Source organism: Oncorhynchus keta, chromosome 4 (genome assembly GCF_023373465.1).
Source record: "Oncorhynchus keta strain PuntledgeMale-10-30-2019 chromosome 4, Oket_V2, whole genome shotgun sequence".
In the NCBI taxonomy this organism is placed as follows: Eukaryota; Metazoa; Chordata; class Actinopteri; order Salmoniformes; family Salmonidae; genus Oncorhynchus; species Oncorhynchus keta.
The window spans coordinates 74,295,109-74,322,945 of record NC_068424.1 but is presented as its reverse complement, the minus strand read 5'-3'; the positions used below and the strand labels follow the sequence as shown (position 1 = coordinate 74,322,945).

General features: G+C 41.9%; 1 protein-coding gene and 1 long non-coding RNA gene across 53 annotated transcripts in view; one reads left to right on the top strand and one right to left on the bottom strand.

Moving 5' to 3' along the window:
* Positions 1–27,837, bottom strand: part of LOC118384065 (ephrin-B1-like) — a 189,086-nt gene that overhangs the window by 117,163 nt on the left and 44,086 nt on the right. The window lies entirely within an intron of this gene.
* On the top strand, positions 13,156–14,440 carry LOC127928526 (uncharacterized). 3 transcript variants are annotated; one of them, XR_008131471.1, is made up of 4 exons: positions 13,158–13,198; positions 13,233–13,266; positions 13,316–13,417; positions 13,656–14,440. It is a non-coding gene; the product is annotated as an uncharacterized LOC127928526 (long non-coding RNA). The 3 variants fall into 3 exon arrangements; XR_008131470.1 differs by lacking the exon at positions 13,233–13,266 and having other exon boundaries at positions 13,156–13,198; XR_008131469.1 differs by having other exon boundaries at positions 13,157–13,266.

Here is a 27,837-nt window from a genome sequence, read left to right as displayed (position 1 = left end):
ATACAGGTTATCTATAAACAGACCTGAACCATAACAGGTTATCTATAAACAGACCTGAACCATAACAGGTTATCTATAAACAGACCTGAATCATAACAGGTTATCTATAAACAGACCTGAATCATAACAGGTTATCTATAAACAGACCTGAACCATAAAGGTTATCTATAAACAGACCTGAACCATAAAGGTTATCTATAAACAGACCTGAACCATAACAGGTTATCTATAAACAGACCTGAACCATAACAGGTTATCTATAAACAGACCTGAACCATAACAGGTTATCTATAAACAGACCTGAACCATAACAGGTTATCTATAAACAGACCTGAACCATACAGGTTATCTATAAACAGACCTGAACCATACAGGTTATCTATAAACAGACCTGAACCATACAGGTTATCTATAAACAGACCTGAATCATTCAGGTTATCTATAAACAGACCTGAACCATACAGGTTATCTATAAACAGACCTGAACCATAACAGGTTATCTATAAACAGACCTGAACCATACAGGATATCTATAAACAGACCTGAACCATAGCAGGTTATCTATAAACAGACCTGAACCATACAGATTATCTATAAACAGACCTGAACCATAACAGGTTATCTATAAACAGACCTGAACCATAACAGGTTATCTATAAACAGACCTGAACCATAACAGGTTATCTATAAACAGACCTGAACCATACAGGTTATCTATAAACAGACCTGAACCATAACAGGTTATCTATAAACAGACCTGAACCATAACAGGTTATCTATAAACAGACCTGAACCATAACAGGTTATCTATAAACAGACCTGAATCATAACAGGTTATCTATAAACAGACCTGAATCATAACAGGTTATCTATAAACAGACCTGAACCATAAAGGTTATCTATAAACAGACCTGAACCATAAAGGTTATCTATAAACAGACCTGAACCATAACAGGTTATCTATAAACAGACCTGAACCATAACAGGTTATCTATAAACAGACCTGAACCATAACAGGTTATCTATAAACAGACCTGAACCATAACAGGTTATCTATAAACAGACCTGAACCATAACAGGTTATCTATAAACAGACCTGAACCATAACAGGTTATCTATAAACAGACCTGAACCATAACAGGTTATCTATAAACAGACCTGAACCATAACAGGTTATCTATAAACAGACCTGAACCATAACAGGTTATCTATAAACAGACCTGAACCATAACAGGTTATCTATAAACAGACCTGAACCATAACAGGTTATCTATAAACAGACCTGAATCATAACAGGTTATCTATAAACAGACCTGAACCATAAGGTTATCTATAAACAGACCTGAACCATAACAGGTTATCTATAAACAGACCTGAACCATACAGGTTATCTATAAACAGACCTGAACATAACAGGTTATCTATAAACAGACCTGAACCATACAGGTTATCTATAAACAGACCTGAACCATAACAGGTTATCTATAAACAGACCTGAACCATAACAGGTTATCTATAAACAGACCTGAACCATAACAGGTTATCTATAAACAGACCTGAACCATAACAGGTTATCTATAAACAGACCTGAACCATAACAGGTTATCTATAAACAGACCTGAACCATAACAGGTTATCTATAAACAGACCTGAACCATAACAGGTTATCTATAAACAGACCTGAACCATACAGGTTATCTATAAACAGACCTGAACCATAACAGGTTATCTATAAACAGACCTGAACCATAACAGGTTATCTATAAACAGACCTGAACCATAACAGGTTATCTATAAACAGACCTGAACCATAACAGGTTATCTATAAACAGACCTGAACCATAACAGGTTATCTATAAACAGACCTGAACCATAACAGGTTATCTATAAACAGACCTGAACCATAACAGGTTATCTATAAACAGACCTGAACCATAACAGGTTATCTATAAACAGACCTGAACCATAACAGGTTATCTATAAACAGACCTGAACCATAACAGGTTATCTATAAACAGACCTGAACCATAACAGGTTATCTATAAACAGACCTGAACCATAACAGGTTATCTATAAACAGACCTGAACCATAACAGGTTATCTATAAACAGACCTGAACCATAACAGGTTATCTATAAACAGACCTGAACCATAACAGGTTATCTATAAACAGACCTGAACCATAACAGGTTATCTATAAACAGACCTGAACCATAACAGGTTATCTATAAACAGACCTGAACCATACAGGTTATCTATAAACAGACCTGAATCATAACAGGTTATCTATAAACAGACCTGAACCATAACAGGTTATCTATAAACAGACCTGAATCATAACAGGTTATCTATAAACAGACCTGAACCATAACAGATTATCTATAAACAGACCTGAACCATAACAGGTTATCTATAAACAGACCTGAACCATAACATGTTATCTATAAACAGACCTGAACCATAACAGGTTATCTATAAACAGACCTGAACCATACAGGTTATCTATAAACAGACCTGAACCATAACAGGTTATCTATAAACAGACCTGAACCATAACAGGTTATCTATAAACAGACCTGAATCATAACAGGTTATCTATAAACAGACCTGAACCATAACAGGTTATCTATAAACAGACCTGAACCATAACAGGTTATCTATAAACAGACCTGAACCATAACAGGTTATCTATAAACAGACCTGAACCATACAGGTTATCTATAAACAGACCTGAACCATAACAGGTTATCTATAAACAGACCTGAACCATAACAGGTTATCTATAAACAGACCTGAACCATAACAGGTTATCTATAAACAGACCTGAACCATAACAGGTTATCTATAAACAGACCTGAACCATAACAGGTTATCTATAAACAGACCTGAACCATACAGATTATCTATAAAAAGACCTGAACCATAACAGGTTATCTATAAACAGACCTGAATCATAACAGGTTATCTATAAACAGACCTGAATCATAACAGGTTATCTATAAACAGACCTGAACCATAACAGGTTATCTATAAACAGACCTGAACCATACAGGTTATCTATAAACAGACCTGAACCATACAGATTATCTATAAACAGACCTGAACCATACAGATTATCTATAAACAGACCTGAACCATAACAGGTTATCTATAAACAGACCTGAACCATAACAGGTTATCTATAAACAGACCTGAACCATAACAGGTTATCTATAAACAGACCTGAACCATAACAGGTTATCTATAAACAGACCTGAACCATAACAGGTTATCTATAAACAGACCTGAACCATAACAGGTTATCTATAAACAGACCTGAACCATAACAGGTTATCTATAAACAGACCTGAACCATAACAGGTTATCTATAAACAGACCTGAATCATAACAGGTTATCTATAAACAGACCTGAATCATTCAGGTTATCTATAAACAGACCTGAACCATAACAGGTTATCTATAAACAGACCTGAACCATACAGGTTATCTATAAACAGACCTGAACCATACAGGTTATCTATAAACAGACCTGAATCATTCAGGTTATCTATAAACAGACCTGAACCATACAGGTTATCTATAAACAGACCTGAACCATAACAGGTTATCTATAAACAGACCTGAACCATAACAGGTTATCTATAAACAGACCTGAACCATACAGGATATCTATAAACAGACCTGAACCATAACAGGTTATCTATAAACAGACCTGAACCATAACAGGTTATCTATAAACAGACCTGAACCATAACAGGTTATCTATAAACAGACCTGAACCATACAGGTTATCTATAAACAGACCTGAACCATAGCAGGTTATCTATAAACAGACCTGAACCATAACAGGTTATCTATAAACAGACCTGAACCAAACAGGTTATCTATAAACAGACCTGAACCATAACAGGTTATCTATAAACAGACCTGAACCATAACAGGTTATCTATAAACAGACCTGAACCATACAGGTTATCTATAAACAGACCTGAATCATAACAGGTTATCTATAAACAGACCTGAACCATAACAGGTTATCTATAAACAGACCTGAATCATAACAGGTTATCTATAAACAGACCTGAATCATAACAGGTTATCTATAAACAGACCTGAACCATAAATGTTATCTATAAACAGACCTGAACCATAAAGGTTATCTATAAACAGACCTGAACCATAACAGGTTATCTATAAACAGACCTGAACCATAACAGGTTATCTATAAACAGACCTGAACCATAACAGGTTATCTATAAACAGACCTGAACCATAACAGGTTATCTATAAACAGACCTGAACCATACAGGTTATCTATAAACAGACCTGAACCATACAGGTTATCTATAAACAGACCTGAATCATTCAGGTTATCTATAAACAGACCTGAACCATACAGGTTATCTATAAACAGACCTGAACCATAACATGTTATCTATAAACAGACCTGAACCATAACAGGATATCTATAAACAGACCTGAACCATACAGGTTATCTATAAACAGACCTGAACCATAGCAGGTTATCTATAAACAGACCTGAACCATACAGATTATCTATAAACAGACCTGAACCATAACAGGTTATCTATAAACAGACCTGAACCATAACAGGTTATCTATAAACAGACCTGAACCATAACAGGATATCTATAAACAGACCTGAACCATAACAGGTTATCTATAAACAGACCTGAACCATACAGATTATCTATAAAAAGACCTGAACCATAACAGGTTATCTATAAACAGACCTGAATCATAACAGGTTATCTATAAACAGACCTGAATCATAACAGGTTATCTATAAACAGACCTGAACCATACAGGTTATCTATAAACAGACCTGAACCATACAGATTATCTATAAACAGACCTGAACCATACAGATTATCTATAAACAGACCTGAACCATAACAGGTTATCTATAAACAGACCTGAACCATAACAGGTTATCTATAAACAGACCTGAACCATACAGATTATCTATAAACAGACCTGAACCATAACAGGTTATCTATTAACAGACCTGAACCATAACAGGTTATCTATAAACAGACCTGAACCATAACAGGTTATCTATAAACAGACCTGAACCATAACAGGTTATCTATAAACACACCTGAACCATAACAGGTTATCTATAAACAGACCTGAATCATACAGGTTATCTATAAACAGACCTGAACCATACAGGTTATCTATAAACAGACCTGAACCATAACAGGTTATCTATAAACAGACCTGAATCATAACAGGTTATCTATAAACAGACCTGAATCATACAGGTTATCTATAAACATACCTGAACCATAACAGGTTATCTATAAACAGACCTGAACCATAACAGGATATCTATAAACTCGGTGAGTTCAATATGAGTCTGCAGTACAAAGCACATTTAGGTAAGGCCCTGTGAGTTCAATATGAGTCTGCAGTACAGAGCACATTTAGGTAAGGCCCTGTGAGTTCAATATGAGTCTGCAGTACAGAGCACATTTAGGTAAGGCCCTGTGAGTTCAATATGAGTCTGCAGTACAGAGCACATGTAGGTAAGGCCCTGTGAGTTCAATATGAGTCTGCAGTACAGAGCACATTTAGGTAAGGCCCTGTGAGTTCAATATGAGTCTGCAGTACAGAGCACATGTAGGTAAAGCCCTGTGAGTTAGACATGGGTATGGAGGTACAGAGCACATGTAGGTAAAGCCCTGTGAGTTAGACATGGGTATGGAGGTATAGAGCACATTTAGGTAAAGCCCTGTGAGTTAGACATGGGTATGGAGGTATAGAGCACATTTAGGTAAAGCCCTGTGAGTTAGACATGGGTATGGAGGTATAGAGCACATTTAGGTAAAGCCCTGTGAGTTAGACATGGTATGGAGGTATAGAGCACATTTAGGTAAAGCCCTGTGAGTTAGACATGGGTATGGAGGTACAGAGCACATTTAGGTAAAGCCCTGTGAGTTAGACATGGGTATGGAGGTATAGAGCACATTTAGGTAAAGCCCTGTGAGTTAGACATGGGTATGGAGGTATAGAGCACATGTAGGTAAGGCCCTGTGAGTTAGACATGGGTATGGAGGTATAGAGCACATTTAGGTAAAGCCCTGTGAGTTAGACATGGGTATGGAGGTATAGAGCACATTTAGGTAAAGCCCTGTGAGTTAGACATGGGTATGGAGGTACATAGTACATTTAGGTAAAGCCCTGTGAGTTAGACATGGGTATGGAGGTATAGAGCACATTTAGGTAACGCCCTGTGAGTTAGACATGGGTATGGAGGTATAGCGCACATTTAGGTAAAGCCCTGTGAGTTAGACATGGGTATGGAGGTATAGAGCACATTTAGGTAAAGCCCTGTGAGTTAGACATGGGTATGGAGGTATAGAGCACATTTAGGTAAAGCCCTGTGAGTTAGACATGGGTATGGAGGTATAGAGCACATTTAGGTAAAGCCCTGTGAGTTAGACATGGGTATGGAGGTATAGAGCACATTTAGGTAAAGCCCTGTGAGTTAGACATGGGTATGGAGGTATAGAGCACATTTAGGTAAAGCCCTGTGAGTTAGACATGGGTATGGAGGTACAGAGCACATTTAGGTAAAGCCCTGTGAGTTAGACATGGGTATGGAGGTATAGAGCACATTTAGGTAAAGCCCTGTGAGTTAGACATGGGTATGGAGGTATAGAGCACATGTAGGTAAGGCCCTGTGAGTTAGACATGGGTATGGAGGTATAGAGCACATTTAATTAAAGCCCTGTGAGCTAGACATGGGTATGGAGGTATAGAGCACATTTAGGTAAAGCCCTGTGAGTTAGACATGGGTATGGAGGTACATAGCACATTTAGGTAAAGCCCTGTGAGTTAGACATGGGTATGGAGGTATAGAGCACATTTAGGTAACGCCCTGTGAGTTAGACATGGGTATGGAGGTAAAGCGCACATTTAGGTAAAGCCCTGTGAGTTAGACATGGGTATGGAGGTATAGAGCACATTTAATTAAAGCCCTGTGAGCTAGACATGGGTATGGAGGTATAGAGCACATTTAGGTAAAGCCCTGTGAGTTAGACATGGGTATGGAGGTACATAGCACATTTAGGTAAAGCCCTGTGAGTTAGACATGGGTATGGAGGTATAGAGCACATTTAGGTAACGCCCTGTGAGTTAGACATGGGTATGGAGGTAAAGCGCACATTTAGGTAAAGCCCTGTGAGTTAGACATGGGTATGGAGGTATAGAGCACATTTAGGTAAAGCCCTGTGAGTTAGACATGGGTATGGAGGTATAGAGCACATTTAGGTAAAGCCCTGTGAGTTAGACATGGGTATGGAGGTATAGAGCACATGTAGGTAAAGCCCTGTGAGTTAGACATGGGTATGGAGGTATAGAGCACATGTAGGTAAAGCCCTGTGAGTTAGACATGGGTATGGAGGTATAGAGCACATGTAGGTAAAGCCCTGTGAGTTAGACATGGGTATGGAGGTATAGAGCACATGTAGGTAAAGCCCTGTGAGTTAGACATGGGTATGGAGGTATAGAGCACATGTAGGTAAAGCCCTGTGAGTTAGACATGGGTATGGAGGTATAGAGCCTGGTAACTGGTAAGCAGCCTGGAGGTACTACTGTAGATGTGGCTCGTTATGCCATATCTACTGTCATCATAGACTTCAGTACAGCTTGGCCTAATTGATATCAATCAGTATGGACCGCACCAGTTCCAACACAGAGAGAGGGAACATCAATCAGATGTCAAATGTATTTGTATAATTAAACATGATGTCTAAAATATAAAGAAATACATATTGATCTCTATATAGTCTAAAATGGTACCATATTCACTACTTTGGACCAACATGTGTGCAATGGACTGTAGATAGGGAATAGGGTGCCATTTGGGACTCACTCCACGGTTGACATCCCCCAGAGGAGGAAACGTTGCTTAGTTTCTGAACGTTTTGTCCCCTTGGTTTGCGATGGACCCGAGCCGTGCCCTGCCACTGTAAAGATGTTATTAAGAAACTCCCGACACTCCATAAACACAGCAGACATAAACACACACCACGGAGTGTACACTCACATGTCCTTCCATGTCATAAACAATAAACAGACAGTCAGAGAGCTGACACACTGCCAAAATCAGACACACACATCTGTTCCTAGCCATGTTGCAGTCAACAGGATGGATGTTACCTACACGTTCCTATGGGTGAAGGAAGTATCACATAATTCCATCCAGGTCATCAGGAGGGATCAGCCAATTCATTTGACTTATGAGCAAACATTCCATAACTGTCGGTGGCAGGAAATCGCCAACCTTGACTTTATACCTGTTCAGTTTGTTGATCAACTCATATAAATAGTAGAAGAAGAAAATGTACTACTTCAAAATGGAGATGGCCTCAATGGAGCTTCCCATGCTCTCACAGACGCCATAATGGGACGTATACAATGTTGTGTCCTCTATCTATCTCTATGGGTCAAACACAGACATCAATGCTATTGGATTGAATTAGACATCAGGCCAGCGTATACGCAGGCTTGTGTTGTGTCCAAATACTCCCTCTCATGTTAAAGACTGGAGCGCAGAAGGTTTAAACCCCAGAGACACAAACATAGCTCAGGTTTTAATGTTATTTAATATGTATTTAATTATGTGCCGTAAAATAGAGTGCTGCCCAAAGATACTGTATATTCCTCATCTTCACTGTTCCTATTAGGGGAGTAAAATCAAGATATCACAGACACAGCCCAGACTGTCACAGATAGAGCCCAGACTGTCACAGATAGAGCCCAGAATGTCAGAGATAGAGCCCAGACTGTCACAGACACAGCCCAGACTGTCACAGATAGAGCTCAGACTGTCACAGACACAGCCCAGACTGTCACATATAGAGCCCAGACTGTCACAGACAGAGCCCAGAATGTCACAGACACAGCCCAGACTGTCACAGACACAACCCAGACTGTCACAGATAGAGCCCAGACTGTCACAAATAGAGCCCAGACTGTCACAGATATAGTCCAAGTGCTGCTTTAAAAGTGTGAATACAGACACTCTCTTCCTTTTTCCCCATCGCTATCTCTCGCCCTTTCTCTATCTCTCTCCCTTTCTCCCCCTCCTCTATCTCTCTCCCTTTCTCCCCCTCCTCTATCTCTCTCCCTTTCTTTCCCTCCTCTATCTCTCTCCCTTTCTCCCCCTCCTCTATCTCTCTCCCTTTCTCCCCCTCCTCTATCTCTCTCCCTTTCTTTCCCTCTCTTAACTCACTCTCGCTGGCATGAAGTGAAAATCACATTCAGCATGACTCATCTCATCCCAAACAATCTCAAACTGACAGTACACACACACACACCCAATCATTATCACATGGGGATGAACAGCTTTCCTCAGGTCAACACAGAGGGAGGGAGGGAGAGAGAGAGAGAGAGAGAGAGAGAGAGAGAGAGAGAGAGAGAGAGAGAGAGAGAGAGAGAGAGAGAGAGAGAGAGAGAGAGAGAGAGAGAGAGAGAGAGAGAGAGACAGAGACAGAGACAGAGACAGAGAGAGAGAGAGAGAGAGAGAGAGAGAGAGAGAGAGAGAGAGAGAGAGAGAGAGAGAGAGAGAGAGAGAGAGAGAGAGAGAGAGAGAGAGAGAGAGAGAGAGAGAGAGAGAGAGAGAGAGAGACAGAGAGAGAGAGAGAGAGAGAGAGAGAGAGAGAGAGAGAGAGAGAGAGAGAGAGGAGAGAAAGGAAAGAGAGAGAGAGAGAGATGGGTGTTTCAGTCAGTGTATAGTCCTGGTCCTGAGGTTGCTCTGTGACCCTCACACACAGAGAGCTCATTCTTCCCCTGTTCCTCCCCTCCCATCGCCGCGACACACACACCCTCACACTCTCTCTTTTTCACGTATGCACGCACACGCACACACATGCACGCACGCACGCACACACACACACACAGCCAGCTGCCTCCCATCACAAAGGCTCAGCCACAGATGGATGCTGCATGCTCAGTAAAGATCTCTCTTCTCCGCAGGCGTCAGCCAAACCAGCCCTGCCACAACCACTCACTATGTGTGCGTGTGCGTGCGTGCGTGCGTGCGTGCGTGTGTGTGTGTGTGTGCGTGATAGAGACAGAGTATACCAGAATGCTCAGAGGGAGGATGGTTCTGGATTGGGGTGGATTCTCCCAGGGCAGCGAGTTGGACCCAGATCCAAGGTTCTAATCAGACCACAGCAGCCAAGGGAGAGAACAGGATAGCCTTGCAGGGAGGAACAATAGCATCTCTCATATTCACTGGACAACATTTCAATCCCAGAAAAGAAAGAAAGAATGATAATGATTATCAAACCTTCACAGCTGGTGAACCAGAGGACATCTGTACTACAGTGTGTATGGCTGTGTCCCAAATTGCACCCTATTCCCAAAATAGAGCACTACTTTTGACCAGGGCTCAGGTCAAAAGTAGTGTACTTTATAGGGAATAGGATTCCATTTGGGATGCAATCTATGAGATGGGCCAACACAGGCATCTGAAAAGAGTCTGAAACTACTTCTGAGCGAGAACAACTTTCTGTAATGTCTAAAATCAATGGTTCAAATCAATCAAGGCCACTGGCAAAGCCCTTACTTCTCAACCAATCAGAATGATTTTCATACCATACAGATGTAGGATCTTAATTTGAGCCCGTTTCCTACAGCAGCAGAAGAATCGTGCAGCAACAGGAAGTGTGAATTATTTTGAGGATGATAATGAATGGACATTTTTATAGGGGTTGATACATAAGGGAAATTACAAACTTCAAAAGCCTTTTTTAACCTTCAATACACTACAAGTTTTAAATGTCCTCATTGCAGGAAAGTTCTACTGCAACAGGGTGATCAAATTAAGATCCTACACTTATACAGACTTTCCTCTGCAAAAGAGAGGATTGTATCAGAGCCTATGTGGGTTTGACTATGTATGAGACCTCCCGTTTCAAGTTTTAGGGGGATATTTCATGGATGTGTGTGTAAGGTATACCGTACGTGCCGGTTCAACAGGTGTTAACACAAACCAGTTGTAAAGCTTTGGAGACTGAAACCTGTTGCTGAACAAAGGGAAGGGAAGAAAATGTGAGAGGAAGACAGAGAGAGTTCATTTTTATTGTTTATTATTTCACTTTTGTATATTATCTACCTCACTTGCTTTGGCAATGTTAACACATGTTTCCCCATGCCAATAAAGCCCCTTGAATTGAATTGAATTGAGAGAGAGAGAGAGAGAGAGAGAGAGAGAGAGAGAGAGAGAGAGAGAGAGAGAGAGAGAGAGAGAGAGAGAGAGAGAGAGAGAGAGAGAGAGAGAGAGAAAGATAGAGAGAAAGATAGAGGAGAAGGAGAAAGGAAGATTGAGGAGAGAGAGAGGAGGACATTAATCTTGGGCAGAAAACCTTCAGCTCTAATAGGCTGGTCTGAACCTCTCAGTGAAGACAAAGTTAAAGACACTACCACTGTTCATCTGTCAGATCCATGGCCAATCACAGGGGAGAGGCAAAGTACCAAACCAAATGTGTTTTTCCAGGTTGAATTAATATAATCCTGCTATTGTTCAGAGCAGTACAAGATAGATGGCTGATATGTCTCTCTCTCTCTCTCACTCACTCACTCACACACACACACACACACACACACACACACACACACACACACACACACACACACACACACACACACACACACACACACACACACACACACACACACACACACACACACACACACACACACACACACACACACACACACACACACACACACACACACATAAATCCAGCCAAACATACGATCGTGTGTTACGATATCAGCATTTCTTTTGTTGTGTTTTTGTTGTGTTAGTAAAACAGCTTCCCTGGGAAACCTCAAAACAGCTGACGAAACGTCACCTCACTGACCCTCATCAGTCACACACACACACACACACACACACACACACACACACACACACACACACACACACACACACACACACACACACACACACACACACACACACACACACACACACACACACACACACACACACACACACACACACACACACACCACCTCTAATCTGTGATCAACATGATGTTATTTAGCTTAGTAACACGTTTCTGTCTCAGCAGGCCACAAGCTGGTACTCACACTGACACAGTGAGACTAAGATTGTTCAACTGTGAATAAGTTGTTAATTAAGTTAGGCCTGTTGTCTTTCAGAGCTCCAGAAATTCAGCATTTCTTCTTCCTAATAAACACTTCCTAAGTTACGTTAAAACTCTGGGAGCATGTTTAACAGTCTGTTCTTCTTCCTAATAAACACTTCCTAAGTTACGTTAAAACTCTGGGAGCATGTTGAACAGTCTGTTCTTCTTCCTAATAAACACTTCCTAAGTTACGTTAAAACTCTGGGAGCATGTTTAACAGTCTGTTCTTCTTCCTAATAAACACTTCCTAAGTTACGTTAAAACTCTGGGAGCATGTTTAACAGTCTGTTATTCTTCCTAATAAACACTTCCTAAGGTACGTTAAAACTCTGGGAGCATGTTTAACAGTCTGTTATTCTTCCTAATAAACACTTCCTAAGGTACGTTAAAACTCTGGGAGCATGTTTAACAGTCTGTTATTCTTCCTAATAAACACTTCCTAAGGTACGTTAAAACTCTGGGAGCATGTTTAACAGTCTGTTATTCTTCCTAATAAACACTTCCTAAGGTACGTTAAAACTCTGGGAGCATGTTTAACAGTCTGTTCTTCTTCCTAATAAACACTTCCTAAGTTACGTTAAAACTCTGGGAGCATGTTTAATAGTCTGTTCTTCTTCCTAATAAACACTCCCAAAGGTACGTTAAAACTCTGGGAGCATGTTTAATAGTCTGTTCTTCTTCCTAATAAACACTCCCAAAGGTACGTTAAAACTCTGGGAGCATGTTTAACAGTCTGTTCTTCTTCCTAATAAACACTTCCTAAGTTACGTTAAAACTCTGGGAGCATGTTTAACAGTCTGTTCTTCTTCCTAATAAACACTTCCTAAGTTACGTTAAAACTCTGGGAGCATGTTTAATAGTCTGTTCTTCTTCCTAATAAACACTCCCAAAGGTACGTTAAAACTCTGGGAGCATGTTTAACAGTCTGTTCTTCTTCCTAATAAACACTTCCTAAGTTACGTGGGAAAAGGTACATGACATTTTAATCTGTGTTATGGGAAAAGGTACATGACATTATAATCTGTGTTATGGGAAAAGGTACATGACATTTTAATCTGTGTTATGGGAAAAGGTACATGGTACATGAAAAGGTACATTTTTAATCTGTGTTATGGGAAAAGGTACATGACATTTTAATCTGTGTTATGGGAAAAGGTACATGACATTTTAATCTGTGTTATGGGAAAAGGTACATGACATTTTAATCTGTGTTATGGGAAAAGGTACATGACATTTTAATCTGTGTTATGGAGAAATGTACATGACATTTTAATCTGTGTTATGGAGAAAGGTACATGACATTATAATCTGTGTTATGGGAAAAGGTACATGACATTATAATCTGTGTTATGGGAAAAGGTACATGACATTTTAATCTGTGTTATGGAGAAAGGTACATGACATTATAATCTGTGTTATGGGAAAAGGTACATGACATTTTAATCTGTGTTATGGAGAAAGGTACATGACATTTTAATCTGTGTTATGGGAAAAGGTACATGACATTTTAATCTGTGTTATGGGAAAAGGTACATGACATTTTAATCTGTGTTATGGGAAAAGGTACATGACATTTTAATCTGTGTTATGGGAAAAGGTACATGACATTTTAATCTGTGTTATGGAGAAATGTACATGACATTTTAATATGTTTTATGGTGAAATGTACATGACATTTTAATCTGTGTTATGGAGAAATGTACATGACATTTTAATCTCGGTTATGAAGAAAGGTACATGACATTTTAATCTGTGTTATGGAGAAATGTACATGACATTTTAATCTGTGTTATGGAGAAATGTACATGACATTTTAATCTCGGTTATGAAGAAAGGTACATGACATTTTAATCTGTGTTATGGAGAAATGTACATGACATTTTAATCTGTGTTATGGAGAAATGTACATGACATTTTAATCTGTGTTATGGAGAAATGTACATGACATTTTAATCTGTGTCTGTATTTCCTCTCTCTCTGATGATTTATGTTGGTCTCTGGATCCCTCATTACCATAAGGCTTGTCCTACTTCCCAAATGGCACCCTATTCCCTATATAGTGCACTAGTATCATCAGAGCCCTATGGACACTATTCCCTATATAGTGCACTAACGTTGCTCAGCTGAAGGAGACAGGAGCAACACTACACATGTTGGAGAGGCCTCCAGATGTATTGCTCTCTCTAGCTTCCCTTACTTTCTCTCTCTCTCCCCCCTCTCTCTCTCTTTCTCTCCCTCTCTCTCCCCAGCTGACAGCTGTGGTACTACACCTCGGGACAAACCTGGAGAGAGTGAGATAGGGAGAAAGGCAAAGTGTGTGAGAGAGAGAGAGAGAGAGAGAGAAAGAGAGAGAGAGAGAGAGAGAGAGAGGAATTAGACCAAAGTTCTCAATTGGTACAAAATATATAGAGTACTGCACACACTACAATTACTTAGGTTTAAAAATAAACTCAACTGAACACTAGGGTAGCCTAGTGGTTAGAGCTTTGGACTACTAACCGAAAGGTTGCAAGTTCAAATCCCTGAGCTGACAAGGTACAAATCTGTCGTTCTGCCCCTGAACAGGCAGTTAACCCACTGTTCCTAGGCTGTCATTGAAAATAAGAATTTGTTCTTAACTGACTTGCCTAGTAAAATAAAGGTAAAATAAATTAATGAGGCAGTGAATAACTGAGATTTATGGCATTTAATGACATTCTACGCCATTAAAAAACAAATTCAAATTGAAATACCTATTCAAATTTGGCTGTGTCATTGAACCAATTGCACTTTATGGCAATGAGGTGTGGGGTCCACTTGCAAAACAAGATTTCCCAGACTGGAACAAACACCCCATTTAAACCCTGCATGCAGAGATCTGTAAGATTATCCAGAGGAAAACTACAAACAATGCATGCAGGGCAGAATTAGGCCAATATCCACTAATAATACAAACTCAAAAAAGAGCAACTAAGTTTTGGAAACATCTAAAATACAGTGACCCCCTCTCATATCATTACCAAGCCCTGCAATGCCAAGAGCTGAGCAAAGAAAAGAGTTCCCTCATCCAGGTGGTACTGAACAAAACGACATGACTTATTGGGAAACACAAACACAAGCACAAATTAAATGCAGTGCTGTCTGGCCCTGAATCCACAGAACACCGTGGCAAACTATTTGACCATGGTTACTGAACAAAAACCTTAGAAAAACCTTGACAAAGTACAGGCTCAGTGAGCAAAGCCTTGCCATTGAGAAGGATAGACACAAGAAACATGGCTGTTTGTAGAGGAAAGGCTGTGCAACCACTGCACCACAGCAGAACCTGAGACAGAGCTGCATTTCCTGACAAAATGTTTAAAAAAATAGAAATAATTTCTCAAATATTGAAACCCTTATTCAAGGTTTGTACCAAATTACCATAGGTTAGACCACATATTCAACCTCCACACCCTAATTGACAAACAAACCAAAACAAAGGTAAAGTCTCCTCATGGTTTGTTGATATCAAAGATGCTTTCGACGCAATCTGGCATGAGGGTCTGCTATACAAACTGATGGAAAGGGGTGTTGGGGGAAAAACATCCAACATTATAAAATCTATGTACACAAACAACAAGTGTGTGGTTATAATTTGCAAAAAAACACACACATTTATTTCCACAGGGCCGGGTGGTGAGACAGTGATGTAGCTTACACCCCCACCTTCTTCAAAATATACACTGCTCAAAAAAATAAAGGGAACACTTAAACAACACAATGTAACTCAGAGTCAATCACACTTCTGTGAAATCAGACTGTCCACTTAGGAAGCAACACTGATTGACAATACATTTCACATGCTGTTGTGCAAATGGAATAGACAACAGGTGGAAATTATAGGCAATTAGCAAGACACCCCCAATAAAGGAGTGGTTATGCAGGTGGTGACCACAGTTCCTATGCTTCCTGGCTGATGTTTTGGTCACTTTTGAATGCTGGCGGTGCTTTCACTCTAGTGGTAGCATGAGACAGAGTCTACAACCCACACAAGTGGCTCAGGTCGTGCAGCTCATCCAGGATGGCACATCAATGTGAGCTGTGGCAAGAAGGTTTGCTGTCTTTTTTTAAAATTATTTTTTTACCTTTATTTAACCAGGCAAGTCAGTTAAGAACATATTCTTATTTTCAATGACGGCCTGGGAACAGTGGGTTAACTGCCTGTTCAGGGGCAGAACGACAGATTTGTACCTTGTCAGCTCGGGGGTTTGAACTCACAACCTTCCGGTTACTAGTCCAACGCTCTAACCACTAGGCTACGCTGCCACCCCAGCATAGTGTAGTGTCCAGAGCATGGAGGCGCTACCACGAGACAGGCCACATCAGGAGACGTGGAGGAGGCCGTAGGAGCAACCCAGCAGCAGGACCGCTACCTCCGCCTTTGTGCAAGGAGGAGCAGGAGGAGCACTGCCAGGAGCACTGCCAGCACTGCCAGCACTGCCAGCACTGCCAGAGTCCTACAAAATGACCTCCAGCAGCAGCACAAATGTGCATGTGTCTGCTCAAACGGTCAGAAACAGACTCCATGAGGGTGGTATGAGGGCCGGCGTCCACAGGTGGGGGTTGTGCTTACAGCCCAACACCGTGCAGGACGTTTGGCATTTGCCAGAGAACACCAAGATTGTCAAATTCGCCACTGGCGCCCTGTGCTCTTCACAGATGAAAGCAGGTTCACACTGAGCACATGTGACAGATGTGACAGAGTCTGGCGACACCGTGGAGAACGTTCTGCTGCCTGCAACATCCTCCAGCATGACCGGTTTGGCGGTGGGTCAGTCATGGTGTGGGGTGGCATTTCTTTGGGGGGCCGCACAGCCCTCCATGTGCTCGCCAGAGGTAGCCTGACTGCCATTAGATACCGAGATGAGATCCTCACACCCCTTGTGAGACCATATGCTGGTGCGGTTGGCCCTGGGTTCCTCCTAATGCAAGACAATGCTAGACCTCATGTGGCTGTGTCAGCAGTTCCTGCAAGAGGAAGGTATTGATGCTATGGACTGGCCCGCCCGTTCCCCAGCCCTGAATCCAATTGAGCACATCTGGGACATCATGTCTCGCTCCATCCACCAATGCCACGTTGCACCACAGACTATGGGGGGTTGGCGGATGCTTTAGTCCAGGTCTGGGAGGAGATTCCTCAGGAGACCATCCGCCAGCTCATCAGGAGCATGCCCAGGCGTTGTAGGGAGGTCATACAGGCACGTGGAGGCCACACACACTACTGAGCCTCATTTTGACTTGTTTTAAGGACATTACATCAAAGTTGGATCAGCCTGTAGTGTGGTTTTCACTTTAATTTTGAGTGTGACTCCAAATCCAGACCTCCATGGGTTGATAAATTTGTTTTCCATTGATAATTTTTGTGTGATTTTGTTGTCAGAACATTCAACTATGTAAAGAAAAAAGTATTTAATAAGAATATTTAATTCATTCAGATCTAGGATGTGTTATTTTAGTGTTCCCTTTATTTTTTTGAGCAGTGTTTATCAACCAATTGGCGAGGGCACTAGGACAGTCTGCAGCACCAAGCCTCACCCTACTAGATATTGAAGTCAAATGTCAATTGTATGCTGATGATCTGGTGCTTCTGTCCCCAACCAAGGAGGACCTACAGCAGCACCTAGATCTTCGGCACAGATTCTGCCAGACCTGGGCCCTGACAGTAAATCTCAATGGTGTTCCAAAAAAGGTCCAGTTGCCAAGACCACGAACACAAATTCCATCTAGACACCGTTGCCCTAGAGCACGAGCTGAGAGACAAGGCCAGAAGGGCCTTCTATGACATCAAAAGGAACATAAAATTTGACATAGCAATTAGGATCTGGCTAAAAAAATACTTGAATCAGTTAAAGAACCCGTTGACCTTTATGGTTGTGATGGCTGGGGTCCAACCAAGAATTCACAAAATGGGACAAACACCAAATTGAGATTCTGCATGCAAAATTCTGCTAAAATATCCTCCTTGTACAACGTAAAACACCAAAAAATGCATGCAGAGCAGAATTAGGCCGATACCCTCTAATGATCAAAATCCAGAAAAGAGCCGTTTGATTCTACAACCACTTAAGCGATTTCCAAACTTTCCATAACAAAGCCATCACCTACAGAGAGATGAACCTGGAGAAGAGTCCCCTAAGCAAGCTGGTCCTGGGTCTCTGTTCACAAACACAAACACACCCCACAGAGCCCCAGGACAGCAACACAATTAGACCCAACCAAATCATGAGAAAATAAAAAGATAATTACTTGACACATTGGAAAGAACTTGCAAAAAAACAGAGCAAACTAGAATACTATTTGGCCCTAAACAGAGAGTACACATTGGCAGAATACTTGACCACTGTGATTGACCCAAAATGAAGGACATCTTTTACTATGTACAGACTCAGCGAGCATCGTCTTGCTATTGAGAAAGGCTGCCGTAGGCCAACATGGCTCTCAAGAGAAGACAGGCTATGTGCTCACTGCCCACAAAAGGATGTGGAAACTGAGCTGCACTTCCTAACCTCCTGCCAAATGTATGACCATATTAGAGACACATATTTCCCTCAGATTACACAGATCCACAAAGAATTCAAAAACAAATCAAATTTTGATAAACTCCCATAATCTATTGGGTGAAATGCCACAGTGTGCCATCACAGCAACAAGATTTCTGACTTGTTACCACAAGAAAAGGGCAACCAGTGAAGAACAAACACCACTGTAAATATAACCCATATTTATGTTGATTTATTTTCCCTTTTGTACTTTAATTATTTGCACATTGTTACAACACTGTATATATATATATATATACATAACATGACATTTGAAATGTCTTTATTATGTTGGAACATTTATGAGTGTAATGTTTACTGTTAATTTTGTACTGTTTATTTCACGTTTGTTTAGTATCTACTTCACTTGCTTTGACAATCTAAACATATTTTTCCCATGACAATAAAGCCCCTTTAATTGAGAGAGAGAGAGAGCGAGAGACAGAGAGAGAGGATAGAGAAAGAGAGAGAGAGAGAGAGAGAGAGAGAGAGAGAGAGAGAGAGAGAGAGAGAGAGAGAGTGAGTGAGTGAGTGAGTGAGTGAGTGAGTGAGTGAGTGAGTGAGTGAGTGAGTGAGTGAGTGAGTGAGTGAGTGAGCGAGTGAGTGAGTGAGTGAGTGGTAGAGGGAGTATGTGTGGAGAATTGAGAGTACACAGCAGCCCATAACTGCCTTCCAATTGCACCCTATTTCCCAAGGGCCCTGGTCAAAAGGAGTGCACTATATAGGGACTAGGGTGACATTTGCAAAGCATCCCATCTCTGTCAGGGACACTTTGATTGGCCTGATTGTCTCTAATATTGAGACAGCATAATACACACTATAACACTGGGAATTAGCTAGTCTAATCACCCTCTCTGTCTCTCTCTCTCCCCCTACCTCTCTTTCTCTTTGTCTCTATCTCTCCCCTCTCTCTCTCTTTCTCTTCTCTCTCCTTCTCTCTGTCTCTCTCTCTCCCCTATCTCTCTTTCTCTCTCTCTCCCCTATCTCTATCTCTCCAATCTCTCTTTCTCTCTGTCTCTCTCTCCCCTATCTCTCTGTCTCTCTCTCCCGCTATCTCTCCTTCTCTTTGTCTCTCCCTCCCCCTAACTTTCTTTCTCTTTGTCTCTCCTCTACCTCTCTTTCTCTCTGTCTCTCTCTCCCCCTATCTCTCTTTCTCTCTGTCTCTCTCTCCCCTATCTCTCTTTCTCTCTGCCTCTCTCTCTCCCCTACCTGTCTTTCTCTTTGTCTCTCTCTCTCCCCTCTCTCTCTCACTCTCTCTCTTCTATATCTCCTTCTCTCTGTCTCTCTCTCTCCCCTATCTCTCTTTCTCTCTGACTCTCTCTCCCCTATCTCTCTTTCTCTCTGACTCTCTCTCCCCTATCTCTCTTTCTCTGTCTCCCCCCTCTCTCTCTCTCTTCTATATCTCATTCTCTCTGTCTCTCTCTCTCCCCTATCTCTCTTTCTCTCTGTCTCTCCCCTATCTATCTTTCTCTCTGTCTCTCCCCTACCTCTCTTTCTCTTTGTCTCTCTCTCCCCTATCTCTCTTTCTCCCTGTCTCTCCCCTATGTCTCTCTCTCTCCCCTGTCCCTCTCTCTCTCTGTGTCTCTCTCTCCCCTATCCCTCTGGCTCTCTCTCTCCCCTATCTATATTTATTTTTTCTCACTCTCTCCCCTATCTCTATTTCTCTTTGTCTCTCTCCCCCTAACTCTCTTTCACTTTGTCTCTCTCTCTCTCTCTCTCTCTCTCCCCTACCTCTCTTTCTATGTCTCTCCCCTACATCTCTTTCTCTTTGTCTCTCTGTCTCTTTCTCCCCTATCTCTCTCTCTCTCCCCTATCTCTCTTTATCTCTGTCTCTCTCTCCCCCTATCTCTCGTTCTCTCTGTCTCTCTCTCCCTATCTCTCTTTCTATGTCTCTCTCCTACCTCTCTTTCTCTTTGTCTCTCTCTCCCATAACTCTCTTTCTCTCTCCTCTACCTCTCTTTCTCTCTTTCTCGCTGTCTCGCTCTCTCTCCCCCTATCTCTCTTTCTCTCTGTCTCTCTCTCTCCCCTATATCTCTCTTTCTCTCTGTCTCTCCCCTATCGCTCTTTCTCTCTCCTAGCCCTCTTTCTCTCTTTCTCTCTGTCTCTCCCCGATCTCTCTCCCCATCTCTCTCTCTGTCTCAGCCTCCAGTATTTATGCTGCAGTAGTTTGTGTCGGGGGGCTACGGTCAGTTTGTTATATCTGGAGTACTTCTCCTGTCCTATTCGGTGTCCTGTGTGAATCTAAGTGTGCGTTCTCTAATTCTCTCCTTCTTTCTTTCTCTCTCTCGGAGGACCTGAGCCCTAAGACCATGCCCCAGGACTACCTGACATGATGACTCCTTGCTGTCCCCAGTCCACCTGGCCATGCTGCTGCTCCAGTTTCAACTGTTCTGCCTTACTATTATTCTACCATGCTGGTCATTTATGAACATTTGAACATCTTGGCCATGTTCTGTTATAATCTCCACCCGGCACAGCCAGAAGAGGACTGGCCACCCCACATAGCCTGGTTCCTCTCTAGGTTTCTTCCTAGGTTTTGGCCTTTCTAGGGAGTTTTTCGTAGCCACCGTGCTTCTACACCTGCATTGCTTGCTGTTTGGGGTTTTAGGCTGGGTTTCTGTACAGCACTTTGAGATATCAGCTGATGTACGAAGGGCTATATAAATAAATTTGATTGGATTTGATTTGATTTCGGTCTTTTTTTCTTTCTTTCTCTCTCGCTCTTTCTGTCTCTCTCTCCATCTCTTTTCCCCTCCCTCTCTTTCTCTCTCCCCTCTCTCACTCTTTCTCTGTTAATGTCTCTCCCCTCTCTCAGTCTCTCTCGCTCTCTCCCTCTACTCTCCTCAGGGATATCTCTCATCTGACGGGGAAAATAATGACACACAATCATCACCATGGATACGCCATCATCACAGAGTCCCATGAGGGTGGATGGAGAGGATATTAATACACACACAGGTCATGTACACACACACACACACTAACAGACACACACAAGTTGTACACACACACACAGCGTTGAGAGAGGGGCTAAATTAATTAGGCAGAAGATTAGATAGCGGTAGGTTATATGAGCGTTCAGCTTCTCCATGTGCGTTGTGGAGACACTCTCTCTCTAAAACCAGATCATGTGACTCTGCTGCATCTCATCTTGTGTTTTACTATTTGTATAATAAAAACATTTGCTCACAAAATAAACAAAATAAATCTTGTATAGATGGATAGACCAATAATGGTTATATGAGCGTTCAGCTTCTCCATGTGGTTTAGATTCCCCATCAGTTGAATGACACTCTCTCTCTGAAAATTCCAGATCATGACTCTGCTGCATCTCATCATGTGGTTTTTCCCCTCAGTTTGTATAATAAAAACATTTGCTCACAAAATAAACAAAATAAATCTTGTATAGATGGATAGACCAATAATGGTTTAGATTCCCCATCAGTGAATGACTCTCTCTCTGATCATGTGGTTTAGATTCCCCATCAGTGAATGACTCTCTCTCTGATCATGTGGTTTAGATTCCCCATCAGTGAATGACTCTCTCTGATCATGTAGTTTAGATTCCCCATCAGTAAATGACTCTCTCTGATCATGTGGTTTAGATTCCCCATCAGTGAATGACTCTCTCTGATCATGTGGTTTAGAATTCCCCATCAGTGAATGACTCTCTCTGATCATGTGGTTTAGATTCCCCATCAGTAAATGACTCTCTCTGATCATGTAGTTTAGATTCCCCATCAGTAAATGACTCTCTCTCTGATCATGTGGTTTAGATTCCCCATCAGTGAATGACTCTCTCTGATCATGTGGTTTAGATTCCCCATCAGTAAATGACTCTCTCTGATCATGTAGTTTAGATTCCCCATCAGTGAATGACTCTCTCTCTGATCATGTGATTGTGATGTACATTTTTGCTGTGTGAAATGAAATCTTCTCCAGGTCAAGGGTCACTAATGACACAAACCATTACAGCATCTCTAAACTGTAAAATGTATAAGAGCTGAAATGTAATGTAGATGTGATGTTAATGTAATGTATAGCGGGATAAGAAAGGCTGGTCCATCTGTCTGTTTCTACTGAAGTTGTCATCTTCTGCATTTATGGAGGATGTGATCACGACTGCATAAACACTTCTGACATAAATGGGGCCAAATTATTGTGATCCAATCTGCTATCTCTCTCAGGGATCCTTGGTCTATTTGAAATCATTGTGGTCCAATCTGCTATCTCTCTCAGGAATCCCTGGTCTATTTGAAATTGTTGTGGTCCAATCTGCTGTCTCTCTCAGGAATCCCTGGTCTATTTGAAATCGTTGTGGTCCAATCTGCTATCTCTCTCAGGAATCCCTGGTCTATTTGAAATTGTTGTGGTCCAATCTGCTGTCTCTCTCAGGGAAACCTGGTCTATTTGAAATTGTTGTGGTCCAATCTGCTATCTCTCTCAGGGAAACCTGGTCTATTTGAAATTGTTGTGGTCCAATCTGCTATCTCTCTCAGGGAAACCTGGTCTATTTGAAATTGTTGTGGTCCAATCTGCTATCTCTCTCAGGGAAACCTGGTCTATTTGAAATCGTTGTGGTCCAATCTGCTATCTCTCTCAGGGAAACCTGGTCTATTTGAAATCGTTGTGGTCCAATCTGCTATCTCTCTCAGGGAAACCTGGTCTATTTGAAATCGTTGTGGTCTAATCTGCTATTTCTCTCAGGGTTCCCGATTCTTTTTTAAACCAAATTGGTCAAATCTGCTATCTCTCTCAGGGATCCCAGATCTATTTGCTTAATCAGTCTTCTGAAAGATTAGAAAACTAATTTGTTTGGTTTACAGAGAAAATAATATGTGCCTGTTATGAAACTGTACATTTGAATTTTAAATCCCTTTGATGATTCATCTCTAGCTGCTAGGCTTTCACTCAGTCTTTTTCCTCTAGTGTGAACACATATACAGTCCAAAGCCCACAGCCAGACACACAGATGTCTCCATCTACCCATCAGTTCTATGCTGTAGCCAATAGCATGAAGTGTGTTTTTGAGCGACAGGCCCAGCAGGAAGTTTACACTTTAGAGACAGGAAACATCATGTGTGCTATAGCTAAAACTAGAGGGGCAAAACGGTATGTCATAACCTGCTATGATGTCACAATTAGTCTATTTAGAGGTGATTCAGATGTGAATGTGGGTTACTTTTTAAACAACACTGGCAGCACACACACATACGCTGTCCGCTGAACCTCCCCTCATTTTCATTTTAGCTGGAGAACTCTGTCAAACTGTATTGGGATCAAGTCTCATTGTCTCTCCATGTAGTAGTCTCAGTGTCCCATGTCTCTCCATGTAGTAGTCTCAGTGTCTCATGTCTCTCCATGTAGTAGTCTCAGTGTCTCATCATGTCTCTCCGTGTAGTAGTCTCAGTGTCTCATGATGTCTCTCCATGTAGTAGTCTCAGTGTCTCATGTCTCTCCATGTAGTAGTCTCAGTGTCTCATGATGTCTCTCCATATAGTAGTCTCAGTGTCTCATGATGTCTCTCCATGTAGTAGTCTCAGTGTCTCATCATGTCTCTCCATGTAGTAGTCTCAGTGTCTCATCATGTCTCTCCATGTAGTAGTCTCAGTGTCTCATGTCTCTCCGTGTAGTAGTCTCAGTGTCTCATGATGTCTCTCCATGTAGTAGTCTCAGTGTCTCATCATGTCTCTCCATGTAGTAGTCTCAGTGTCCCATGTCTCTCCGTGTAGTAGTCTCAGTGTCTCATGATGTCTCTCCATGTAGTAGTCTCAGTGTCTCATCATGTCTCTCCATGTAGTAGTCTCAGTGTCTCATGTCTCTCCGTGTAGTAGTCTCAGTGTCTCATGATGTCTCTCCATGTAGTAGTCTCAGTGTCTCATGATGTCTCTCCATGTAGTAGTCTCAGTGTCTCATGATGTCTCTCCATGTAGTAGTCTCAGTGTCTCATGATGTCTCTCCATGTAGTAGTCTCAGTGTCTCATGTCTCTCCATGTAGTAGTCTCAGTGTCTCATGATGTCTCTCCATGTAGTAGTCTCAGTGTCTCATGATGTCTCTCCGTGTAGTAGTCTCAGTGTCTCATGTCTCTCCGTGTAGTAGTCTCAGTGTCTCATGATGTCTCTCCATGTAGTAGTCTCAGTGTCTCATGATGTCTCTCCATGTAGTAGTCTCAGTGTCTCATGATGTCTCTCCATGTAGTAGTCTCAGTGTCTCATGATGTCTCTCCATGTAGTAGTCTCAGTGTCTCATGATGTCTCTCCGTGTAGTAGTCTCAGTGTCTCATGATGTCTCTCCATGTAGTAGTCTCAGTGTCTCATGATGTCTCTCCGTGTAGTAGTCTCAGTGTCTCATGTCTCTCCGTGTAGTAGTCTCAGTGTCTCATGTCTCTCCATGTAGTAGTCTCAGTGTCTCATGATGTCTCTCCATATAGTAGTCTCAGTGTCTCATCATGTCTCTCCGTGTAGTAGTCTCAGTGTCTCATGATGTCTCTCCATGTAGTTGTCTCAGTGTCTCATGTCTCTCCATGTAGTAGTCTCAGTGTCTCATGATGTCTCTCCATATAGTAGTCTCAGTGTCTCATGATGTCTCTCCATGTAGTAGTCTCAGTGTCTCATGATGTCTCTCCATGTAGTAGTCTCAGTGTCTCATGTCTCTCCATGTAGTAGTCTCAGTGTCTCATGATGTCTCTCCATGTAGTAGTCTCAGTGTCTCACGATGTCTCTCCATGTAGTAGTCTCAGTGTCTCATGATGTCTCTCCATGTAGTAGTCTCAGTGTCTCATGATGTCTCTCCGTGTAGTAGTCTCAGTGTCTCATGTCTCTCCGTGTAGTAGTCTCAGTGTCTCATGATGTCTCTCCATGTAGTAGTCTCAGTGTCTCATCATGTCTCTCCGTGTAGTAGTCTCAGTGTCTCATGATGTCTCTCCATGTAGTAGTCTCAGTGTCTCATGATGTCTCTCCATGTAGTAGTCTCAGTGTCTCATCATGTCTCTCCATGTAGTAGTCTCAGTGTCTCATCATGTCTCTCCATGTAGTAGTCTCAGTGTCTCATGTCTCTCCGTGTAGTAGTCTCAGTGTCTCATGATGTCTCTCCATGTAGTAGTCTCAGTGTCTCATCATGTCTCTCCATGTAGTAGTCTCAGTGTCCCATGTCTCTCCGTGTAGTAGTCTCAGTGTCTCATGATGTCTCTCCATGTAGTAGTCTCAGTGTCTCATCATGTCTCTCCATGTAGTAGTCTCAGTGTCCCATGTCTCTCCGTGTAGTAGTCTCAGTGTCTCATGATGTCTCTCCATGTAGTAGTCTCAGTGTCTCATGATGTCTCTCCATGTAGTAGTCTCAGTGTCTCATGATGTCTCTCCATGTAGTAGTCTCAGTGTCTCATGTCTCTCCATGTAGTAGTCTCAGTGTCTCATGATGTCTCTCCATGTAGTAGTCTCAGTGTCTCATGATGTCTCTCCATGTAGTAGTCTCAGTGTCTCATGTCTCTCCGTGTAGTAGTCTCAGTGTCTCATGATGTCTCTCCATGTAGTAGTCTCAGTGTCTCATCATGTCTCTCCGTGTAGTAGTCTCAGTGTCTCATGATGTCTCTCCATGTAGTAGTCTCAGTGTCTCATGATGTCTCTCCATGTAGTAGTCTCAGTGTCTCATCATGTCTCTCCATGTAGTAGTCTCAGTGTCTCATCATGTCTCTCCATGTAGTAGTCTCAGTGTCTCATGTCTCTCCGTGTAGTAGTCTCAGTGTCTCATGATGTCTCTCCATGTAGTAGTCTCAGTGTCTCATCATGTCTCTCCATGTAGTAGTCTCAGTGTCCCATGTCTCTCCGTGTAGTAGTCTCAGTGTCTCATGATGTCTCTCCATGTAGTAGTCTCAGTGTCTCATCATGTCTCTCCATGTAGTAGTCTCAGTGTCCCATGTCTCTCCGTGTAGTAGTCTCAGTGTCTCATGATGTCTCTCCATGTAGTAGTCTCAGTGTCTCATGATGTCTCTCCATGTAGTAGTCTCAGTGTCTCATGATGTCTCTCCATGTAGTAGTCTCAGTGTCTCATGTCTCTCCATGTAGTAGTCTCAGTGTCTCATGATGTCTCTCCATGTAGTAGTCTCAGTGTCTCATGATGTCTCTCCATGTAGTAGTCTCAGTGTCTCATGTCTCTCCGTGTAGTAGTCTCAGTGTCTCATGATGTCTCTCCATGTAGTAGTCTCAGTGTCTCATGATGTCTCTCCATGTAGTAGTCTCAGTGTCTCATGATGTCTCTCCATGTAGTAGTCTCAGTGTCTCATGATGTCTCTCCATGTAGTAGTCTCAGTGTCTCATGATGTCTCTCCGTGTAGTAGTCTCAGTGTCTCATGATGTCTCTCCATGTAGTAGTCTCAGTGTCTCATGATGTCTCTCCGTGTAGTAGTCTCAGTGTCTCATGTCTCTCCGTGTAGTAGTCTCAGTGTCTCATGATGTCTCTCCATGTAGTAGTCTCAGTGTCTCATGATGTCTCTCCATGTAGTAGTCTCAGTGTCTCATCATGTCTCTCCATGTAGTAGTCTCAGTGTCTCATCATGTCTCTCCATGTAGTAGTCTCAGTGTCTCATCATGTCTCTCCATGTAGTAGTCTCAGTGTCTCATCATGTCTCTCCATGTAGTAGTCTCAGTGTCTCATGATGTCTCTCCATGTAGTAGTCTCAGTGTCTCATGATGTCTCTCCATGTAGTAGTCTCAGTTTCTCATTATGTCTCTCCATGTAGTAGTCTCAGTGTCTCATGTCTCTCCATGTAGTAGTCTCAGTGTCTCATGTCTCTCCATGTAGTAGTCTCAGTGTCTCATGATGTCTCTCCATGTAGTAGTCTCAGTGTCTCATGTCTCTCCGTGTAGTAGTCTCAGTGTCTCATGATGTCTCTCCATGTAGTAGTCTCAGTGTCTCATGATGTCTCTCCATGTAGTAGTCTCAGTGTCTCATCATGTCTCTCCATGTAGTAGTCTCAGTGTCTCATGATGTGTCTCCATGTAGTAGTCTCAGTGTCTCATCATGTCTCGCCATGTAGTAGTCTCAGTGTCTCATCATGTCTCTCCATGTAGTAGTCTCAGTGTCTCATGAT